The sequence below is a fragment of the Callorhinus ursinus genome, unplaced genomic scaffold (genome assembly GCF_003265705.2).
Source record: "Callorhinus ursinus isolate GAN/ISIS: 27379988/994484 unplaced genomic scaffold, GSC_fseal_2.0 scaffold12, whole genome shotgun sequence".
NCBI lineage: Eukaryota > Metazoa > Chordata > Mammalia > Carnivora > Otariidae > Callorhinus > Callorhinus ursinus.
This window is the reverse complement of record NW_027397074.1, coordinates 82,520,605-82,537,275: the sequence shown is the minus strand read 5'-3', so window position 1 is coordinate 82,537,275 and position 16,671 is coordinate 82,520,605. Positions and strand designations below refer to the sequence as shown.

Here is a 16,671-nt window from a genome sequence, read left to right as displayed (position 1 = left end):
CCAGCAGGAGCAAGGATCTGTTTTTGGATTTGTCCTGTGGCAAACTGGCATGGATTCTGACTATTTTGTCCTTGCTCTTCTTCCCTGGTTACCAGCGTGGTGCCATCCGGAAGACTCATGTCTTGACCCTTTCTTTCTGGTTACTGGCTGCAGTTCAGGGAAGACCAGTTCCCGCTGCTCATGACTGTCATGGTGGGACTGCGTATCTCTGTGTAATTGGTGGATCAAGACTCCACCATTCAAGGAGACACTGGTCAGACATGAATCTACTCAGTGTGGATGATAGAAATGTCTTTTAGGAAAACCCAGGGTATTATTTATGCCAGAAAATTTGAAGAACATGTCCACAAACAGAACTCTCAGAAAAATATTTAGGAATGAATTAGTGCCTTCAATTATAATTTTTTTTAAAAATGTATATCACTATGTAGATCTATGTTATGGTATCATTTATATAATATACAAACTATGACATATATTTATATGATTTTTATATATTTACATCATATAATTCATATAATATAAATAGTAACAATATATGCTATACAAAATAATAATATGTACGATACAAAATATATCTATATTATATACATGTATTATATAAATTATGAATTTATATTATTTTAATATAAATATAAAATATTGTATATAGTATATATTACTATTAATATATACATTATATTGGTTATATGTTACTTTTTTCTGAAACTTTTGACGCATTTGCTGTAGATAATTAAATTGAATAATTTATTCTAATGTAAATACAGAGAGATAAATCTATAAATGCAGACATGCACACACATCTATTGCATATTTCTATGGTATATGAACACCAAAACAATGAAAATCTCTGAGCTCCCTTCTGGAATGTGTAAGTGGACTACATTTTATTATTTTCTAAAATGGAGATTTCTCTAGGCTTTATTTTGCCATACTTTGAAACCATTGTGTTTTCACTTTTATAAGAATGACTGAGGTTTAGCTAACCTTGGTAAGGGTTTTATTTGTAAGTTGTGAATAAAAGGCTGTAAATCATTAATGTGAATTTAATGTTAGGAACCTTTTCCCTGAAAGTTTTCACATTGTAACTCATTTGTCACCTGAAACAGTGACATATGTGACTTTTCCCCATAGCTTATTTTGAAATTTCAGGCAGTATCTTCAGATAAAATATAGTTCAGAGACTTCACAGGAAACATTTGCTGATTTTGCAAGGCTATTATCAACACTACTGAAGAGACACAGATCTGGATGACCTGGTGGCTCCTTGTCCTCCCCCCCTCCCATGCACATACACATGTGGGCACACACAAATTCACATCTATATGCACTCATGCACACACACAGTAGATCAGCGGAGAGCTGACTCCACAGGTTTGACTTAGCTCAATGATGCACCTCTCTGTAAATATACCAAAAGCCATTGAATTGTATACTTTAAATGGGTTGGCTGTGTGCTGTGTGAATAAGTATATTTCAATCGAGCTGTTAAAAAAAACCCACAATAGGTAATGGAGTTACTGTGTTCCTGAATACCCTCTACTGCCATCCCCATTAAGGCTCCCTCCTCACTTCCTCAGTCAAGAAACTTCCACTGTTTCATGGTCTCCTACTGCCAGCCCTCATTCCCTCCAGCTGCGTAGAGCACTGTGGGACTGGAGACCCTTTCCCACTGGAACTCTGGCCATGGGTGTGCAGCCTGTCTAAGCCTGGCATCTGAGTGGTAAGAGTCTAAGACACTGTGTACCCTCACCTACTTCTTTGACTTTAAACCCCCTTGCCCCCCTCAACGATCCTATGTTATATCCACCCTACTTACCACTAGTGGTGAGTTTCAGTGACACTGCTGAATGACAACCATGTTCATGATTTCCCCCATGATATCCATATTCATGCATTTGTAATTCAATAAACTGTGCACCAGGGTAAATGCGGGAGGCAGACCAGTGCAGAAGACAGACAGCCCTCCTGTTCTTGGAGATTGCGTTATCAGAATACTCAAACACTGGGTACTTTATGTGCTGTTTTCAGAAGGACTTGACTATTTTACTAATTGAATTTTTTATTTCTACTTCTTAAATAAGTTATGATTTGTTTTTCCTTTTTCTTTAAAAAAAACATTAGGTATGGTTGTACCAATCTAAAAGTTCTCTTCAATCATTCATATTTCATAACCACCGTCATTCATATTTTGTTTCATGATCCCTTTTCTTTAATGCTTTTACGAAAGGGATGATTTCTAAAGTTTCAAATCTTTCATAGTGCTTTAGGAATTATTTTGTCTTCATGGTTGCTGTGTCAAGTTTACAAAAAATAAAAAGAAAAACACACACAAAAAATAGATTTTTGTATGCTCACTCTCTGTTAGGTGTACATAAATATCTTTTCTCAATCTGTAGTGTCATTGTGAAATTGTGTTTCTTTTGGTGGTGCCAACATTCTTAGGAAAAACATTGCTTTTTGCCCTCTCCTCCCAAACACCTGCACAAAACTCCTGAGCAGAGATCAAAGGACTACAATCTACTAGAGTGTGATCAGCAATTGGCCACTGTCATGCTAGCATCTGCTTTTCATTACTCCAAAGAACCACACACTGAAGGGCAAAAAGAGCTATAGACTGAGACTGAGAGAGACTGAGACTGAGAGATGTGTACGAGTGGAGAAAAAAATAAGAAGCAAGGAAATGCAAGAGGAGAGAGAACGGCAAAAATCTTTCTTCCTATTACCTATGGAATAAGACTTACATAATAATTTATTTTTTAACTTAATTTTATTTTTTAAAGATTTTATTTATTTATTTGACAGAGAGAGACACAGCAAGAGAAGGAACACAAGCAGTGGGAGTGGGAGAGGGAGAAGCAGGCTTCCCGCGGAGCAGGGAGCCCGACGCGGGGCTGGATCCCAGGACCCTGGGATCATGACCTGAGCCAAAGGCAGACGCTTAATAACTGAGCCACTCAGGCGCCCCTAAGACTTACATAATAATTAAAATAAATATGTTCTCTTACAAATGAGTATTATAGAACTGCCCAGACCTTTGATGTTTTTTTTTTCCCCTCTCTCTCTCTCTCTCTCTCTCTCTCTCTCTGCTCTCAAATGCCAAACCTAAGGAAAGCTGGCTTCACTTTACTTTATTCCTCCTTAGGGTTTTACTTGTACACATTTTAGGCATTTTTCCCCTCTAACCCACGCATTAATAGACAGACCATTACACCAGATGTTGTCTTCCTTATGCTTGCTTATCATTCTTTGCACATCATTTCTAACAGTGAGATTTATTTCCCTTTTTCTTCTTCTAAGCCTATCTATTATTTTCCTTTGCACAAAATCAACATCACTTTATCCTTCAAACATTGGAGTTTAAAATTCTCCCAGTTAAGATGCTCTATATTAAAAAAGGGAAAAATCCACCAAAGAAGAACAGATCAGTGGCACTGTAGGGGTATTGGCTTCTTTACAGGAAGAGATTAGAGTAGATGCTCTGGATAACCTAATTTGGAAAAGAAGATGTATGGTAAAATCCTCTTTTAATCAAATAGAACTCCCCAAGTAAATACTGGAGTCCTCATTAGACTAATTTGCCAAGTTTTCCCCCTCATGCACACTTTTTCACTCCATGTAGAGAACGTGCTCCATGCAATAAAAAATAAAAAAGAAGAAAAAGAAGGGGAAGAAGAGGGGGACCAGCACAGTTTCAATAAGGTATCAGACTCATTCACCAAAGATGACCTTCTGGCCCTTAGACAATTGATCTACAATTCAGACATGATCCAACAACAGGGCAAATTATAATTGGCCACCAAAGACACTTGCTCTCTCAATGATTTTCTGACATTTCAGAACATTAGAGAGGAAGTATGTCTTTACTTTGGGATTCACATCAGTGTTTGGTATAACTTCCCTGTAAACTCCAGAGATGTATTCTGAGTATTACATGAGAGAATGCCTATAAATACTGACCATAATGCCTGGCACATAAAAAGTGCTCAGCAATCAATAAGTACTGTTCTTATTATTACTAGTGATTACTCAGGTCAACTCTACTCCACTGAGGAGAAATTGGAAAATGTGAGATCACAAGGCTCATGTGGAGAGGATTATATTGACAAAGTCCTAGTAAATGCATAATAATAAATGGTAGTGAGAGGTTACAAAAAGCCATGTTATTCTCAAGGCAATTTTATTTTACCTTCTGAGGTTCAGTTTCCTCCCCCGTGAAATGGTAGATAATAACAGAATCTATCTTCGAGGATTCTTGAGTGGTAACAAGAGGTAAGATAATGCTCAGAAAGCTGTTAAAATGCACAGGATGTGGCACACAGTAAGTTCTCATTGAACGTTAGTGGTTATCAACTGTTTTCTTTATTACAGACAATGATGTCATTTTCTGCCTTTTCCGATAATGTATTTTGTCCTTTTCTTAAGTAGTGGCGATGAGAACAGATCTTTCCACTTGTTTCTTTCAGATAGAAAGCCATGCTTACTTTTCTATTGCTAAACTTGGAATTATCTTGGAAGGTAAATGATGTCGTACTATTAAGCTCCTGGATAGGTCTATAGCTGTTGGTTTGAGACAAAGACTTAGAGAAGCTCCACATAATGAAGGAAGTATAATGTGAAGTTTGGGAACAATCAAAGAAGGGAGCAAGTGACTTCCCAGGTAGGAGAGAACCCAGGCTCACAACTGAGTCAACACTGCCAAGCACAGAGAACAGAAGAGGACCAGGAGCAGGAAAGCAAAGATCATGAGAAAATGAAGTCCTAGAGCAAAGGACAAGAACTTGGGGAGGGTTAAGGTCTCCCTAGGGCATAGATTAGGAACAGACCCGAAGGGCTGGGTGATACCTGCTGACATCGAGGCCACATAAACTTTTATGTCCTAGTAGTTCTATAAGCCTTAGTTGATTTGCTTGTTATGAGCCATATTTAGCTTGCTGTTTGAGCACGGAGTTTTCTGTAAGCTGTGGATATGTCCACTTTATCTGTAATCAAACCTAGATTATGTTCAAAACATTTTTAAATAAAAGCCCAGAGGACAAGGAATTTAGGGAGACATTGGCTACAACGCTTGTTCTGCCACTCATCAGACAGAAGTCACCATGAGTCGTTGCACATCCTTGGACCTCAAGCTTGTCATTGGTAAAATATACCAGACTAAATGATCAATACATTTCTATTAATAATTTATCTTTATTCTTAATTTTCTTCACTGGAAAAGGTTACATGATAGAGTGAGAAGGAATATAATTTGAGAAGTAAAATGATATGATTTCAAAAATATACATGCAAAGTAGAACAATGGATTACTGTCCTTTGAGCCTCAAATATATAATATTCAAAAATATGTCTTAACGACCAGATGGAGTCAGATCACTCACACCTGAGATGTAGCACTTTTTAAAACATGTAATTGTCAGATCCATGAAGAAATATATACTTGTTAGGTGGACAGCCAAGTGAGATTTCACATGCCCAGTTGCCACAGCCAAGACAAAATATGCAGGTCAGGGCTACCTTTCCACCCCCACCCACCTCGTCCAACAAGCTGGAGGTCATCTGTCAGAGCCTCAAGGAACTTAGTACTGCAGGAAGACAGGGATTCCTTTCAAGGCTTAATAATTTAAATCATTGTCAGTTCATCCTTTTGGATCTGACATCATTTGGGAATAGTCATAAACTCCCCTTTAAGCTCAGTTTCTTTTAACCTTGATGTGGGCTCATAGACTGGAATACAAGCATGTTGGACGCAAGGAGCAAACAGGTTGAGTTTATCGCTAGAACGGATTTGGATTGTCATGCCCCATGCAGACTGTCTACACAGTAGGAGTTAGTACAACAGGTGTACCTATGACTAAGGTCCTACATGAGCACATGGGTTATGAACAATAATCATGGACGACAGATACGGATTATTCTGTAGAAGAACGCAAATTCCTCCAACTCAAATAGTTTAAGTACCAATATAAGTACCAATATTGGCTTTTGCTTTTTAAAAAAATCAGGAATGGGATAACTATGGCTAATCCTGACTTGAATAATTAAGCCAAAACGTAAGTTATGTTACTATTTCCTGACATCTTAGTATTTTGCAATTTCAAGTTCAACTGCCTTTCTAAACCAGTCTGAGTTACAAGCATATGGGATGCAGGAATGACTTCTTTCTCTGTATGGGTCAGAGGCACTCTGCACGTGGTCATTACACGTGTCTGTTCAACTTGAAAAACAATCCTGGCCCTGAGCAAACAGAGATTAGGAAGGATCAAGTCAAAGAGCATTTTCTAATAGTAATTATATAATTCAAACAATATTGAGCTGGAGTAATAAATACACCTGAAAAGACAGTGGCAAGATATAATAAAGCACTTAGCTGTTGGAGTACGCTAGGCTGTGGCCACAGAACTTTCTGTTGAAATAGAATAGAAATAAAATACTAGTGAAAACACAAGAAGAATGAAAACCAAAGCATGTGACTCAATAAAGTATAAACCATGGCTACAAGGAATGTTTTAGAAGTTATCTTTTCAATTAGCATGTAAAGGACACACCCAAACTCCCTCTGTTTAATAGGACTTCAAATCATTTTCAAGCACACTGTGCATTGAAAAATGGAAGATGAGAAACAGTATATTTTTATGTTCCTGCCATTCCACTATTTTACAAGGTGACCGATTAATGTATCGGGGAATCTACTGGTCGTATGACTTACAGTGCTGCTCTAGAGTTTATGAAGCATTCTTTTGATCATTCAAAGGAAGCCACCCAGCAAAATATCAATATTTGGTTTTCAAGAACAAAACACAATTCCTCCTTAGGTTTTTATTTAATTAAATTGGTTGCTGACATTATTGCCCAAATTATGAATACCATAGGATATTTTTTGAAGTCTAGGGATGTGCAATTTAGATGGTTGTGTCTATAGCACTATGATGGTGTACTTCTCTTTATGTATGCCTCTGGCATTGTCTGAAGGGTCAATTTCAGTTTTACGTTTGAAATGTAGTTGAGAAGCAAGGTTATGAAAGGATTTTGAAATCAGAGCTTATACTTGGCAAAAGGAGCCCTAACATTTTCTATACAAACAAATGAAATGCCAGAGCAGACTCTCAATGTCAGAGCTTTTGAAGGGAATTTGGTTTGGCTCAACCAGAGGTAGCTGTGTGTGCTGAGACAATTTGACCTAGAAACATAATGCTCTCTACAAATAATCAGTGAAGCTGAAGGGAAGTTAAAAATGATTTTTAGTGCTTGACCTTAGTTGCACACTAGACAATTATGAGAAGGTAATAATTATTATCTGAGCATAGATGGTGGAACAATGACCATTGCTAGGACAAAGTTGCCAAATAATTTCAGATTTATTTAGTTATTTAAACATAGAATCATAAGAGGCAAAAACTAGAAAAGATACTGGAAATCATAGCCCATTGTAGCAATATATTAAATGAGGAGAAACTCAAGTCTATTTCCCTGAAATTACACATAGCTGACTATTTAGAATGACAATATAAAAACCTTGTAAAAATTCATTTTTAAAATTAAGGTATAATTTGCATTCAATAAAATTCACCCCTCTTTAGTATATAGTTCTACAAGTTTTGGCAAATGCAGAAGTTGGGTAATCAACAGCACATTTAAGATGTAGAACAGCCCCAACATTCCCCCAAATTCCTCTGGGCATCTTTATAGTCAACCCCTTTCTGACCTCTAAGTACTGGAAACCACTGATAGGTTTTCTATCTCTATATAGCTTTTCCATTAGAACCTACATTTTAATAGCAGGAAAAATATGCCTGTTTTTGAAGATGTTTGAAAGAAACAGTATTATAAAATACTGCTTATGCATTATACGGCAGTTTGCTAAATGTGAACACACAACACTTGAGATGGCTGTGTTTATTGGCTACTAGAACGGGGACGCCTTTTCCCTGCCATGCTTCCAGACCCAGGATTGGCAAAGAACACTTGAGTGCTCTTGGCAAAGTAATCCGATACCCCTTCAAACTGAAACTCTAAATATTTACTCAACATTTTTAGAGAAGACGCCTAGCACCTGGTTGAGGACAAAGGCAGAGAAGGAGGATTCCAGAAGGCAACGCATAATCCACTTAGCCAAACACAACACAGAACAATTAACCAACAATCTTTGGAGCACACAAGCTGTGGTGTGAGTGGAATGAACAAGGGCTTCTTACAGTCTGCCCCAGGCTGCTTAATCAAGAATTCTTTTAGCTCTGTGAACTGTGTAAGACTGTTGAATCACAGACCTGTACCTCTGAAACAAATAATACATTATATGTTAAAAAATAAAAGAAGAAGAAGAAGAAGATAGTAGGAAGGGAAGAATGAAGGGGGAAAATCGGAGGGGGAGACGAACCATGAGAGACGATGGACCCTGAAAAACAAACTGAGGGTTCTAGAGGGGCAGGGGTGGGGGGTTGGGTTAGCCTGGTGATGGGTATTAAAGAGGGCACGTATTGATGGAGCACTGGGTGTTACACACAAACAATGAATCATGGGACACTACATCAAAAACTAATGATGTAATGTATGGTGATTAACATAACGCAATAAAAAAATTTTAAAAAAATTAAAAAAAAAGAATTCTTTTAATACATCCCATAGTCTTTCAAAGAAGAATTCTGATAAAAACAATTTTATTGTTTGTTTTGTACTCACAAGGATGTTTTATAGCCTAGTGTCCCATGCAATTGCCAATTTGAACTTCTGTCCTTTCTCTACCATGTGTCATCTCTACACTTCACCTAAGAAACTCAACAAGCCACCGTGGTTCTCCTGACACTTTAGGACTCTCATCCTCTCCTCTAACCCCCACAGCACCCCAGACAGTTGACTAGTTGTATGGGAGAAAGTGCCCCCACTCCTGGTTACTCAGAGACAGAGGGTACTGTGTTTCTTAGAACCAGCACTGAATCTTGGGTTAAGCTTTTCTGTAGGAACAGTTTAAATCGTGGTTAGATTTTTATCTAATGCTATACCATATTCAGCTATTTTTTGTTTCCTTCTTCTTTCATTCATTTACTATTTATTGAGTGCCTGCTATGTCTGAGGCATTGTGCTCATCTCCGGATACATTCTCTGCCCTCAGAGGGCCCAAATTAAGTGAGGTTAGGTCAGTTTCTATAAGCTGGTCTAAGATCCTATCATGCTTTGTTAAATTATTTCTAATGAAATATGTGATTTGCTTAAGTTCCAAACACTAGATTTATGAAAAAAAAAAAAAAGCCTTGGTAATCCCAAAACCATTTATCAATTTGGAGTTGTTTGCATATTCGAAATGAACAACTAGTCCTCTATTAATCATTAATATGTCACATTCCTGTTCAATTGAAGTACCATTAATTTAATTGGAGTGAGGGAGGAAAAGCTGATTGCTATCATGAGTTCTCTTTTCCCTTGCAGCAGATATGTGCCACATGAGATTTAACAAAAAGAAATAAAATCCAACTATTAAACTCATCTTGTTTGCTCCTTCTTTCCCCACAGATTAGAAATGGAAGCTTGTCATCAACAAGGCATGATTGGTTGCATTTTTAAAATTCAGAATCTAATGACTGGCATGTGATAAATCTCTCATTAAAATATTCATGAATAATCAGATTAAATGTCACATCTCCAAAGAAAGATCATCTGATCAGGGGTAACATCAGTTAATTTCTTTGTTTGTAGAGTACTATTAGAGTGAAAGCAATCAGTATGAAAAACCTCTGTATTGGTGTGTGAATTACATATAAATTATGTGTTGCCTTGCACTTGCAACAGCAGAGAAAAATCAGAAAATATTTCCTCCACTTTTAAGAAAAATGGATGGGATCAGTGTGCATGAGTGATTTGGTAATTTTTTTCCACCAATACACTTACTTCCACATTGACTGTCATAATTCTTCCAAATAAGGATTAAGAAAAGGAGTTCTGATTTTCAGGATGATTGGAGACTAAGACATTATGGACAATCAAATATTTTGGTTACAAAAGAATTGAAATACCATAAGCTTGTAGAAATCTGCTGATTTCATTGAAAGTCTTTGTGTTGAATTTAGCAAACGTTACTAACGTGTGCTAGAGAAGTAAAGTCACAAAGATGTGGTTAGGTGGTATAAACCTGGAACTGCTATCCTGAAGAAAGGCATCTTACCCTCTTTCGAGGAGACCTACAAGTGCCCCAGAATTGGCCCATCAGGCACTCTCAGTATTAGGCCAATCACACTGTAGCCACTATGACAGAAGGCAAAGAGAGAAAAGGGTGTCCTCTCTTTTTGAGGGGACTCAAAAATTATACCCAATGCTCCCCTACATGTTAGATATGACTTTCTAATACAGTGTCCTAACTATTTTTAATCAAAATTTTATTTTCATTTTTCCCTAAAGGTTACTGATATCAAAATATGCATGCTGTGCAGATAATAATGGCAGTTGTATATGCAATTTATTATGGAATTATATGATAGCTTATCATGGAGCTTGTGATTAACCTTACACTAACATCAAAGCCATATGGTCTCCTCCTCATTTATGGAACAAAGCTATCTCCTTAATGTCACTTACTGTAGGTTAATTTATGATTTGGCAGACATGCTCTAGAAGAACACTATCTCTTCTCAGATGTAGAATTTTTTAGCAAAGGGAAATGCATTAACCTTGTTAATTTTCACCCTCTTTCCATCGAATACACAATGGCTCTAGCGCCAACAGGTATCTGCCCTCAAAACTTCTCAGTTTTGTTAGTTTTGGAAGCCTCTGGTAGACCTTGAGTTTAGAAACACATCTAGTCTTAGAAGTATAATCTACCAGCGTGTACATACATAAATATTCCCAGGACTGGATGTGCCTGGAACCTAAAACACAAACACAAGATGATCCAGTAGTGTGCCGATTGTTGGCATACAGACTGTTCCTTTCAGAGTGCTCACTTTATTTTTTTTAAAAGATTTTATTTATTTACTTGACAGAGAGAGACACAGCAAGAGAGGGAACACAAGCAGGGGGAGTGGGAGAGGGAGAAACAGGCTTCCCGCTGAGTAGGGAGCTTGATGCAGGGCTTGATCCCAGGACAGCTCATGTGCACAAGCATGAGAGCCATAGCCTGGCTACACAGCACCATAAAATAACTCTTTGGAAAAACTGAATACAAATGTTACTGTATATCGGGACCATGACCTGAGCCAAAGGCAGATGCTTAATGACTGAGCCACCAGGCGCTCCTGGAGTGCTCACTTTAAAAGTGGCATAGTAGGGCGCCTGGGTGGCTCAGTTGGTTGAGTGACTGCCTTCGGCTCAGGTCCATCATCCCAGAGTCCTGGGATCGAGTCCCACATCGGGCTCCCAGCTCAGCTGGGAGCCTGCTATTCCCTCTGACCTTCTCCCCTCTCATGTTGTTTCTCTCTCTCTCTCTCTCTCTCTCTCTCTCTCTCAAATAAATAAATAAATAAAATCTTAAAAAAATAAAAGTGGATAGTAATCCACAGAGGAGTAACAAGAATTTTGAGAAGACCAAAAACTTTCTCTTATGAAGAACAATTGAGAAAATTAGCATTATTTGGTATAGTTTGGTAAATTCATTTTTAAAAAGCATTTCTTATTTATCAAGAACTAAAAGGCTCTCACCTTGGAGCAGAACAGAGAGCACAGGGAGATTTGCAAAGAGGTAGGTGTCAGCTCAGTGAAAAATACAACCCCATAAGAAGAAACATCCACAAATGAAATGGGGCTCAAACATCCATGAGTCCCATGGAATCATTTTCTGAAAATATTAATTTGCAAAAATTAACTCCTAATAATTAAATATTAATTAACCCTCTTCAAACTCTTCCAATGTGATGGACTTAACATTAACCATTTCAAATCCTTGCTCTCCTTTCCCTTCAATGCAGTCTAAAAATTCTTGAGACCATAGTATTCTATTCATTACATGGCTGAATTGATTTTATGAAATAACATTTTTTTAGCTATCCGATATCTACCCCTTCTTAAAATATGAGGAAGCCTAATACAGTTTATTTCTCCCTGATGAATTCATCACCCCAACATTTCTTGTATTAACAACTGATGGCAGTTTCTGCATGAAATATTCTCAGAAAATAAGGTTTTGATTTGCTTTGGCCATTATTACTTGTGAGCATGTATTAAAGGTTTGGAATTCTTCTAATAATACATAATTTACCAAAAGTAAATTATTTTTCACACCACCTATTTTATAGTTCCAATAACTAGTAACAATCCAATAAATATATTTTTGGTGAGGATTATCAGGGACAATGGAAATTTTAGATAATCAAGAGGGAAATGTTCCCTTGCATCCTACCATACACAAATAAAATCAAAACAGTATGCCTAGGGCAATTATTCAACTACTCTGTTCTACATTTTAAAATGTACTATATATTTTCACACTTGATCTTAGCCAAAAGGCCGAGAAGCGATTATATTTTCGATACATTTTTTAAAGATTGATTTATTGATTTATTTAGAGCATACACTTGTATCACAAGTGGGGGGAGGGGGAGAGGCGAGAGAGAATCCCAAGTAGACTTCCCACTGACTGTGGCACCTGATATGCTGCTTGATCTCACAACCCTGAGATCATAACCTGAGCCAAAACAAAGAATTGGCCACTCAAATGGCTGAGCCACCCAGGTGCCCCAATAAATGCATTTTAAGAAATCACACTGAAAGAAGACATGTTAACTTCCTATGAGTTTTATGAGAAGTACTACTAAAAATGTTTGACAAATACTATGTCAAGGACACTAAACCTATCATGCCTGCATTAGCCCCTGAGTTTCTAGATTGCATGGATGTCCCAGTTTGGGCTGATTGAAGGGAAGAAAGGTAATTTACAAGAAGGGACTTGGGAAAGCACCTTATTGTTGTTCAGTAAAAAATCAGATGCAGTTTGCTGTGTAGGACATGCCTCACACTATTTCTCAGGAAGTATAAATTATGTTGAGTATGTAGGTAGAGAACATCAATCAAAAGCATGAATCATGAAATCAAAGGTACCAAAACAGTTAACACAAAGTAAGGATGACTTTGGTAGACTGGAATCGGAAGGTTATCACATAGGTATGTCAAAGTTCGAGGCCACACTCATCATACATATTCCTTTACAATGAATAACTTCGAATAGAATAGATTGCTAGGAGACTCCATTCCCATTCATAAAGAACAGCCCTCAGGCAGCACGGCCAAAGAGCATTCTGGAGGCTCTTCCTAGAGTCCTAGTTCTGATCACTCTGATGGAGTGTGTGTATGAAACGAATGTTTTTCTCCAGAGCTCTTATTACTAGGTGTCCTTTTGCTCATGTATTTGCTTCAAGTGAAGTTTCTAAATGCTGACCTATTAAGTTGAGGAAAGGGTTTGTTCCCTCCAATGTGCCCTAAGATTTTGATGGGACAGTCTGGGACTCTGGCTCTTCAGTTCTCTCTCATGATATGCTCTAGCTCTCTAAGCAACTTATCTTCCCTGAGGGACCAATACTGTCTCCATGCTTAAATGATGGGGGAGACTGGAAGCCCATTTCAGTCTAAAAAATTACTTCTGGCTTAAACAAAGTGAGAGAAAACAGCTCATGTGCATAAGTATGGGAGCCATAGCATGGCTACACAGCACCATCAAATAGCTCTTTGGAAAAACTGGATACAAATGTTACTGTATAATCAACCACACACATATGTAACTGTACACTCACCCACAAACACACATGGATTAGGATATACTGAATGCACTGCTTTCCCAAATCAAACAGAACAACAAAACTGAAGAATTAGAGCTAAAATTTAAAACCAACTAAGTTGCACAAAAGAAGGAAACAGTAGACCTAATCACTAATCCATTTGCCCTTTATGGTGTTTCCATAGAGCTGAAAACAGCTCTAAATTTTAAAATGCCTTTAGATTCCAGCTTTTCTAGTGAAGTTGATGAGAAGAATATTTTAACTGTAATTCAAACTATGATCTGAGACATTAACAATGCTCTAAAATAACAGGTCGCAAAATATACACCATTAAGGTCATTATATATAATTTTTAAGTTCCGTGGCTTAAAATTCACTTTTTACTTCAATATTACTTACAAAATTACACAATTTTACTTTCAATATTAGCTAGGTCACTATTCTATGAAGTTTTAAAAGAATTAGACATTACAAGAGAATGATATGAAGAAGGTAATCATTATCAGTATAGCTCTAAACTTTGGTTTTGGAGTCTTTTATTCACCGTTTTAATCCTGACAAATAAAACATTTTTTCTAGTTATGTTACAGAATTGCTCTCTTTAGCATAATCAGTCAACTCTTGTTTGATCCACTCTTCAGTTCACCCGAAGTGATGTGCATGTTCAGACATAATGCATAAAAATATCAAGCAGTCAACTTAAGAAATGAATGGTATCCAGCCTGGGACTATGAAAGCAACAGAGACTTGCAGAAATAGAGATCATCTGAAAGAGCAGGGTCTGCAGAGTGACCCCCATTTTTAACCTATAAGCATGTAACCAGCATGTGTGGGTTTAAGTGAGATACACGAGCACAGAAAACACTGCAGCATCCAAGACACAAACATTCAATACAATTGAGCCACGCTATTGTAACTTTCATTTTGATGATATTATCTAAGAAAGAAAAGTATTTCAATTGATTTTTGTACATTTTAATTTTTCTCTCTCTTTGATCTAGTCTTTAATCTATGATGAGTTTATTGTTGCATATGCTATAAATAATACTGTAAATATAAATATTTATATTTGAAAAATTCTTCCTCCTGCTCAAGGGTACACTTATAGTTCAGAGAATAATTATGCTTTGCAGGTTTGGATGGCTATTTTAACTGTATGTTATAATTTTTAAGTTATAAAATTGTTTATATATAATATTATATATATAAATTATATATAAGATTATATATATATAATTTTTAAGTTATAAAAATTTAACTGTATGTTAAAATATGTGATTCAGTCTCCTTCTTGGAGTGTTATTTTGTTTCACATGATTACATTGCTATTGCTGTGCCATCCTTGCTGTTTTCTTTAGTATTGGCTTTGCATGCTTTAACATTTAGCAGGGAAGTTCTTCCTCTTGCTCTCTCTTTCACTGTATTGCTTATTCTTGCAAAGGGATGTTAGAATCTTTCTTTGTTTTCTTCAAAATTCCTAGGTGGGGAGTTTTTGGATGACATTCAGTCAATAGATTAATGAACGTCATTGATATCACTTACACAACTTAGAGCACTCACTGTCAATAACCCACATAGTATATATATTCGCATACGAAGAGTAGACATGCACCCTTTGCAAACTTCTTGAATTCATTTCCTTAGACCTCATTACTGAAAACTGGTTCCCAGATCTTTGCTTATTGGGTAGAATTCCTCCTTTCACTCCAACTACCCACTATTTTCCATACATAATTCCCTGGCAGTACCACCAGGGAGAGATGTCAAAAAGCACTCTCTACCTTATGGATTTATAATTCTTTCCTCTTACTTGATGTCACAATATAGCACTTACATTAAGGCCCTCGTAACATTTCAATAGAATTGCCATTTGTTCTCCTTCTGTAGTCTACACGTTCTTTGGTGAAAAAACTTGATTCTTAAAGTCCAAGTTCTTAGCAAAATTCCCAGTACACTATAGATGTCCAGTAAATCACAAAAATGTGATAAGAAAAATGTGTAACTAAAAGCAAAGATATCAGTGCTTAAGCTTTTAAAACTGTATAAAGAGAAAAGTGTCCCCATGTCATTTAGAAAAATTGTCTTTGGCTATTATTTTAGTAGTCAGGTGTTTTCTCCATACAGGTAATTATGGATAATAGTTTTGCCAAAATTGTCTAAATTAAGTCTTAGAGAAGATGTCCTTAGAGTGATCTCAAAAAACGAGCCTCAAGGGGTTGTGACAAGTGTGAATTTACATCTTCAGGTGTGCATATTTTAAAGAGTTTGTGTTTATGATTAGGTGATAGACATGTGCATATATATTTTTAAGAGATGATCTATATAAGACTTAGGTTTCAAATACAGGTCCAGAAAACTAAATACCTTGTAGCTTTTCCTAAAAGAGTTGCTAGATTTTTCAGATGAGCAATGTTTATGCTGCTTTCACAAATTTTAGATCTTGCTAGAGTTTTCTTATTAGTATGATTACTTTTAATGCAACCTTTGATTTTTTCCATGAATGTCATAAAAATTGCATTTTTGGAAAAAATATAAAAATAATACAAAAATAATATTGATAATGAAATCTCAACATATTCTACATTTATGTATATATTCTCCATTGACATTTTAAAATATTGATGGGGAATATAAGAGAACATTGGATACATGGAGATTTCATTATCAATAATTTTTTGTAACATAGACCCACAATCATACACTCACTATACTAGAAAGTATTCAGATTATACACAATTCTTTCTTATCAAGCTTAAATTAAGATTAGAAACTCTAAGTCAATATATTTCATAATGGAATTAGGCAGGGTTTTCACTTATATTTAAGGTCTGCTGGACTTCACTCATGCAATATTTGTTTTTATTATTTATAAGCACCCATAAATTGGCCCTCTCACAATAGAATAATACAGATATAATGAGTTGATTTGTAAACCAGTATTTTTTAAATTTTATTTTAATTTGATGCTATTTTGTTAAGA

General features: G+C 36.4%; 1 protein-coding gene and 1 pseudogene across 1 annotated transcript in view; both read right to left on the bottom strand.

Annotated features, from left to right (window-relative positions):
• CNTNAP2 (contactin associated protein 2) overlaps positions 1–16,671 on the bottom strand; it is a 2,027,980-nt gene that overhangs the window by 1,551,401 nt on the left and 459,908 nt on the right. The window lies entirely within an intron of this gene.
• Positions 12,276–12,438, bottom strand: LOC112811085 (U2 spliceosomal RNA; annotated as a pseudogene).